Source organism: Plecotus auritus (assembly GCF_963455305.1).
Source record: "Plecotus auritus genome assembly, chromosome: 4".
Classification (NCBI taxonomy): Eukaryota; Metazoa; Chordata; class Mammalia; order Chiroptera; family Vespertilionidae; genus Plecotus; species Plecotus auritus.
The window spans coordinates 165,999,022-166,007,361 of NC_137775.1; positions in this window are offsets into that span (position 1 = coordinate 165,999,022).

Genomic DNA, 8,340 nt, shown 5'->3' on the forward strand with positions numbered 1-8,340 from the left:
CGGCAAAGGTTTTGGCTTTCAACTTTTAGTCATCTTAATTCGTAGGGAGGGATCCTGCATCAATTTCTCCATGTTCTGATATAAATTGTTTTCCATAGTGCTGTACCAATTTACATTCCCAACTGCAGTGAATGAGGGTTCCTTTTCACTGAAACAGTATGGCAGTTTCTAAAAAAATTAAGAATTTAGTTACTGTATGACCCAGCAATCCCTCTTTGGGGTATCTACCTGAAAAACTTGAAATATTTATTCACAAATGTTTTTACACAAAGATATATACACCTTTATGTTCATTACAGCATTGTTTATGGTGGGTGGCCAAGGCATGGAGACAACCAAAGTGTCCTTTGATAGAGGATTGGAGAAAGGAGTACTACTCAGCCATAAGAAGAGATAAAATACTGCCACTTGTGACAACATGGATGAATCTTAAAAATACTACGCTAAGTGAAATGTCAGCAAAAGCGTAGAACCATATGGTTTCACTCATATGTGAGATATAAACCTGAAGCTCATAGACACAAAAGACAGTATAGTGGTTACCAGAGTGAAAGGAGGGTAGTAAAGGGTAAAGGGGGCCAAATATATGGTGATGGGAGATGATTTGACTTTGGGTGCTGGGAACACAATGCAATACATAGACCATGTATCATAAAAATGTACACTTGAAATATACACGATCCTATTAACCAATGTGACCCTAGTAAATGTAATTTAAAAAAAAAATCCCAAGGGTGAGAAAAGTTTAATATAAAAAATATATAAACTAACCACTTGGAAATAAATTTTTAATGCATCAAGTAGGAATAACTAGTTATGCATGTTGAGAGGAAAATTTTCCACAGTAAAATTTCTAGATAGAAGTTAAAGTCTCGGCACATGTTTCTCCTCAGATAAAAATAACATATGCAGTTCTTTAATATTCCCTTTTAAAAGAAGATACAAAGACGTGGTGAAACTATTTTGCTCACTATGTCAACATTCCTTTGAGAGGAAAGAAAGAAAATGATATGTTGTTGGGAATTCTTTAATTTAGCTCTACAAAGATTGAAAAATGTTTTGACTTGCAAAGACACTTTTGAGCTATGAAACTGCCTGTCTCCCTCCCAGACTCTCCAGTATACAAATGCATTTCTAATTTTTATAAAATGCTACTTTGATCATTTAGCTCCTTGGTCAAAATTGATTATAGCTTTTTACTGTGTGTCAGATCATGTCTATACTTTTCAAGATTCTTTTTTTTTTCCAAGATTCTTGATAATCTCTATCTTTCCCAAATTTTTATTTCACATTTCCCCATCATAAAATGTATTACCTTTATTTTACTGCTTTTTAGTCCCCTGTCAATTCCAATACACATGGTTTTACACACACAATACTCTCTGTCTCATACACACACACACTATATTTCATATTCTGGCCATGGGATTCTTACTGATACTTTTTCCTTTTTCTGATGTCTCCTCATATGTTTTTATTTCTTCTTCTCCTAGCCAGATTTTAAACTTCTTTAAAACTTCTATTTCCTTCTAGGAAGTTCTGTGTCCCTGTAGGAAGCTGCTCTGACAACATTTATCTCAATTATCCCTGCTACTTATGAACCATGCTACTATCCAGTGCTTGATTAAAGACCATTTTTATAGTGCTCTCTAATCTTTTAGAGGCTATATTATAATTTTTAAGCTTTTTTTATATCTCTCACAGTCCTGGGCACATAAACAAACATTCAATTTCTTTTTTTTTTTTAATATATTTTATTGATATTTTACAGAGAGGAAGGGAGAGGGATAGAGAGCTAGAAACATCGATGAGAGAGAAACATCGATCAGCTGCCTCCTGCACACCCCCTACTGGGGATGTGCCCGCAACCAAGGTACATGCCCTTGACCGGAATCGAACCCGGGACCCTTCAGTCCGCAGGCCGACGCTCTATCCACTGAGCCAAACCGGTTTCGGCGTAAACATTCAATTTCAATAGCCCCCTTTTCCCCTTTCTGTAGAGGGCTGCAGCAAAGACTTACAGGAAGGCTGCACAACTTCCTTATATGAAGAACCCAAGCTACCGAAAATGTCCAAAAACACCCTTCTGCTGGGTGGGCAAAGGCAATCAGGCTCACTGGCAGCCACCATAGCTACGGTATCACCTTCCCTGTGGACCAAGAAAAGAGGAAGCGGCCCTCCCCACTGTCGTGCCTCCTCCTCCTCTCTCCAGATCTGAATCCTGTGAGACCTGGTCTCCAGGCTCTGATCAATGACAACTCTTCATAAAGCCTATTTTCTTCAGTAAGCTTTTGATGCAAGACCCTCTATTTATCATCTTCACAATACTCATCTCTTTTGACAATATCACTTCTTTTACTTCTTTTCCAAGCTCTTTCCTGTGTCTTCTGAAACTCGGCCCAACACATCAGTTAAGTGAACATTCCTTTACTTTATTAAATTAATATAAACTTGACATTTACAAATCTCTTCTCCTGAAGGTTTCATAACACAGATATCTCAGGGTTAGAATGTGTGATTCCAAGATCCATGTCTTCCTTATTTCCTCATGCCACAGCTGGGCACATGACCCAGCTTTCATTAAAAAAACAAAAACAAAACTATAACTTTGAGCTCCTGCCAATCTCCCCATTTTTTGCTATCTTCCATTAATCTCTATTATTATCATCCCAGAAACCCCTCTCTGTTGCTGTCATACTAGAGTATGCTCATTAGATTTCCCTTAACAAAGTCTTGCACAGAGCAGAAGTTTTCATATTAATAAAATCGCACTTATCAATTTTTTTCCTTCATGGATTAAGCTTTTGATGTTATACTTAAAAAAACTCATCACCAAAGCCTCCTAGTTTTTCTTTTATGTTTTCCTTTAATCATTTTACAGTTTTGTTTTATGTTTATGTCTATAATCCACTTTGAATTAAATTTTGTGTAAACTGTAAAATTTTTGTCTTACAATTTTTTTTTTTGCATACAGATGTCTAATTGTTCCAGCATTAATTGTTGAAAAGATAATTTTTTTCTCTCCATGGGATGGCTTTTGCACGTTGGTCAAAATCAGTTAACTATATTTGTTTGGGCCTCTCTGTGCTCTCTGTTCTGATCCATTGATCTATGTGTCCATGCTTTCACCAATACCATGCTGTCTTGTTTAATATAGCTTTAGAGTCTTTAGTCTTGAAACCAAGTAGTATGAGTCCTTCACCTTTGTTCTCCTTTAATTGATATGATTACATGAGTTTTCTTCCTTAGCTTGTGGGTATGGTAGATTACATTGATTGATTTCATGTTGTACCAGCTTTGCATTTCTGGAGTAAGTCTCTGTCCTCAAACCTCTGATCCTCTCATCTTCTCCCTTCTCTACAAGTAAGCTTCACAGCCAAAAATATGATCCACCTACAACTCACATTGTTTCCTCTTGCTGTAAAGGAGAACATTGTTTCTTCCCAAAGCTACTGGAACTCCCTCCCACCTGCCCTCCCCCCCCCGGCCCCCCCCCCCTCCCCGCCTCCACTCTGACCTCAGCCTTTCCTGCCTTAGTGACATTCTTTTGATTTGCCGCCATCCTTGCCTACGGGGAAATATCTCTACCCATTTCATGTTATCTTGCTCAGTCTATATGCTTCAAATTGGACCAACTGTCACCACTGTAGCCCACTGGGAGGCTCATGAACCAGCCTTGGACAATCGTAATATTCCACTCCTGTGTTTATAAAGGCATCTGACCAAAGCGGGGCCTGATCACTGTCCTGGAGAAGGCTACACTATCTTTTCCGCTTGAAAGGCCCATCTGAAGAGTAAAGACTGAAGAAACATGCAGAGGTGGAGACGAATTTGGCCCACTCAAGGAGCATCGGGAAAGCCAGTGTGGCTAGAGGGGAGGAGTCCAGGGGAGGTGGTAGGAGGTCAGTCTGAAGAGGAAGTTGGGCCAGATTTTCAAAACATAGCAAAAAGTTTTGACTTGATTCCAAGAAAAATGGGAAAGAATTGCAGGGGTTTTGTTGGGAAGAAATGTGATCTGATTCACATCATTAACCTCACTTTCCTTCTTGAAATGCTCTCTGTTCTTGGATTCTTCTGATTTTTCTCTTACCTCTCACAGCCTCCCACTCCTCTACTCAACTTCTAACTACAAATCCTTTTTTGGTTCCTATGCTTCCTTCTCTTTTCACCCCACAGAATTTCTTGACCCACACCCCAGGGTTTCTATGACCCATCTTTATTCTGACCATTCCCAAACTTAGGTATTTTTAATATATGTTTTTATTGATTTTAGAGAGAGAGAAAGAGAGAGGGGCATCGATTGGCTATCTCCTGCACGCTCTCTACTAAGATCAAGCCTGCAACCCAGGCATGTGCCCTGACCAGGAATCTAACCTGTGACCTTTTGGTTCATGGGACGATGCTCAACCGACTGAGCCACTCCAGCTGGACAGCCCAAACTTAGATCTTGAGTCAGATCTCTCTTTCTGAGTTTTAGCTTTCACATATCTAATTGCCTCTTTGACATGCCCATCAGGATGCTTCATAAGCACTTCAAGCCAACACAAAAATAACCAATTTCATAACCTCCATTCTGAAACCTGCCTCTCCTCAAGATACCTTCCTCTCAGTAAAAGGGACCATCCACCCACATATTCCAACTTCGGACTATTTTAAAACTTTATTTATTCCAACTGCCACACATTTGTCAAATCTGGCTGCATTTCTTTATTCTCACTACCACAAATGTATTATTGCTAACTGCCCTCACCCCCATTTTTCATTCTGTTTTCAAGCAAATCCATTCTACACAATGTAGCTCCATCTGACTTTTAAAAATAACAACCAGAAATGATGCCGCTATCCCCACCTAAACACTTTCCTGACTTCTTATTGCCAGATTGTAAAAGAAATGTTCAAGGTTTACCAAGTCTTTCGTGGTTTGGTTTCTCCTTATGTCTCCTAATTCATTACCTACCAATTTCATTTCTACTCCAGCTATCAGCCACACGGCTCTTCTTTCATCTCCCTGAAACCACCACTCAGTTATCAGCCTTAATCATCTCATGTGCTGCACCCTCTGTGCTATACCTCACCTACCCCACCTCTACTAGCTTCCAACTCTAATTTCTTCTCCATGCCTCAGGCTAAATGTCACTCATCAGGGATATCTCCCATGATTCACCTCTTCCCCATTATAGAACAGATCCTATCTCATTTTACTTTTCCACAGCACTCTGGATGTCTCTTTTGTGATGGTCACAGTCTTCATAACTGTCAGGAAGTGAATCTCTTTATGTGTCTGCATTGTTAGGGATTTCAGGGAAAATTTGGCTAGGACCTATGTTAAAGGACAGATCTTGAAACTTAATAGATAGCACTTACCTCTCTGGAAATATGTGCTTTTTTCAAGGGATGATAAAACCTTGGGGCTTGGAAACATTCTAAGAATTGTAAACTCAGAGAAACTTGTGCTGTATTCTAAAGGATAAAGAACAAAGGATCCTTCCTATTCTCTTCCAAAAGAGAGTTCGTGTGCCTTAGGGAGCAAAGTTTTCTCTTACTGTCATCGGAAGGGAGAAAGGCGGGACAGCCATCCCTCTTCTATATTAATTCTCAGATTTTTGAGGGTTTCTTCACCCCTAGTACAGACCCCAGTAAGTATAAGGTTACATCTGGCTCTCACTGCATCACCCTGGAAGAGGGAGAAATTGGAACCAAGGGAACTGATATAAATTTTACTACAAGTTAGTACAAAGAGTTTGTCCCTGCCCCCAGAAGTCTTGTATCTAACTCTCAGGATAATATAATAAATATTGATATTAAAACATATCATTTAAGACTTATCTATGTTTACAAATAAACTATAATGTCCTTGATCAAGGAAATCTTTGGGATTCATGATGGCATTTCCAGTTCTTGACAGCATGCGGTGCTTAAGAAACCTTTGTTGCTGCTTGTTGAATAAGTAAGCGAATTGCCTTGTTGCTGTAAGAATGTCCAAACCTGTAGAGAATTTTTATGAGTTTATTTGAGCCAATTGATGACATATTTCAGGGTGCAAGATCACAAGTGCTCCAAAGAATAACAGTTTTGCAGTTTCTTTTATGCATTTGAAATTAAGGAGGAAATATAAGGAAGATTATATGAAGGTGGTAAAAAGCAAGGTATGGAGTGGATGACAGGATAGTTCATTAGATTATGGGTTCTCTAGGTGGTCACTTTTAGAAGCAGGGGTCTGAAAAGAGGCATTTCAAAAGGGCTCTAAACTAGATACACAGAAATAGTGACAGGGCTTGTTTAAGGCAAAGATAGGCCTTTTACTAAAAGTTATATGCCAGGGGCATGACTACCCACCAAGACCTGCCCAGTTAGGAATTTATGATCAGGTCACCCTATAAGGTTACTTTCCATAGAACCCCTTTTTGTGCACAGCCTCAATGCCTGAAAAGTTTCCGTCAGGAGCAAGGGAGAGCTGGCTTAACAATGCATAGCTTTGATGGCTCTCAAGCAGCTAGGACAGTCTGATCATACTGTCTGAAGCATCCAGGGGCCACAACTGGTTGGTTAGGCTTGGTGCTGATGTGGCCAGTAGCAGTGTTCCCTGTCCCTGTAGATTAGTTATGAGCTCCTCATATGTATGATCTAGCTCTGATTTGTTGCTGTGCTTTTTACATTTCTCAAAGCAGTACTGCGTTCTCAGAGCAAAGTATACAGCAAACCACTGGAGTATATGGCACCTTGGATCAAATCCCAGCTTCATCCTTGGATAGAGGCAATTTACTAGATTCTTTGTGGTTCAGTTTCCTGTGTGTAAAATGGGTTAAATAACAATATCACAGATATTGTGAGGATAAAAGAAGTGCATTTATGCAAAGGAGTTAATATAATGTGTTGTAAGGGAAAAATGAATTAATTGATGTAAAATCCTTGGGAAAATACCTGTCACATAATTGATTCTATAGATTTTTTTTTTTTGCTTACTTAGTATTCAATTTTAAAAAGGTTTAGCGAGAAGAAGTCTAATGAAACCATTTTCTATTCTAATACATGAAATTCCTATTTTTGTCCAATGAAAACTATAGTTTGAAAATCAGTCAACATTATAACCCATAGATTATCTTTGTCTAAGAAATTATTTCTTCAAGTTCAATGGTAAGTTTCAGTCCTAAAATAATCTCCCCCAAATTAGTGTATGGTAAGTAAAATCTTTCTTGGAACTATCTGGATTATGGAAAAATAAGAATCACATCTGACTCTATACAACTAAAAATACAGGTGTATTTTTAGTTACAAGGAACTATTGTCAGACATTCTTAAAAAAAGTAAGAAAACATTCTCCACTTTCCAACAAGCCAGGGAACTGTTTTCAAAGGCTTTTAAAAATTCATGTTTTTGTGCTTGTTTTTGTTATCATTTGGAGGCCTGTTTTCACAAGATGAAATATGATATTTACAAGGGCAAAGAGGCTGTCTAGGAGCAACTGAAGCCTTATTGTTTCTTTAATAGCTTAAGTCTCTTTTTATCCATTTGACAAATAATTATTTAGGCAAAGTGCTGTGTTTGTCTATGTGTTGATTTATAATGTACAGTGAGCCAGCAGCTTCTCCTCGGTGTTCAGGGAGGTACAGCCTTGTGCAGTGTCCTGAAAGGGACCTAGAAGAGTTCATAAATCTCATTATGTAACACATGGCACCACCATCCACCCAGCTTTTGGTTGGACAGCATTACCAAAGATATCAAGGTCTGAGTTTGACCTCTGCCTGAACAGGTTTTAGCCTTGCTCAGCGGTTTCGGGTCACAGATCATACTTTGACCGAAAAGTCTAACCTCGAAGTCATAATTGGGCAAGAGGGCATGTTAGAGCAAATGTGTTATCAGTGATATTGCATGTTTACACTGTATGAATTCATACCTGAAGGATGGTACTTGATTTTTATTTCTATCAACTTTGTATAGGAGCTTAGAATCCAGCATTTAATACCTAAATCACACGATTGATAACATAGCTAATAGTTATATAAATTTTATGTGTGAAAGACTGTTACACATGCTTTACATTTATTGACTCATTTTAATTTTTTTCAGCATCCCTATAAAAAAGATGCTATAATATTATCCCCATTTCATACATCAGAAAACTAAGACAGAGAGAGAAGTTATGTAACTTTCCATGGCTGTTGAGTGTCAGAGCTTGGAAGGAAATCTAGGCAAGTCTGGCTGCAGAGTCTATGTGTCTGACCACTGTGACACTAAGGTGAAACCCACTGTTTTCACACATCAGGCAACACACCACAGATGGTCTCTTCAGTCATTTAACTATTGATTTCTCATTTGAGAAAATTGTGTTAATTGCTGCAT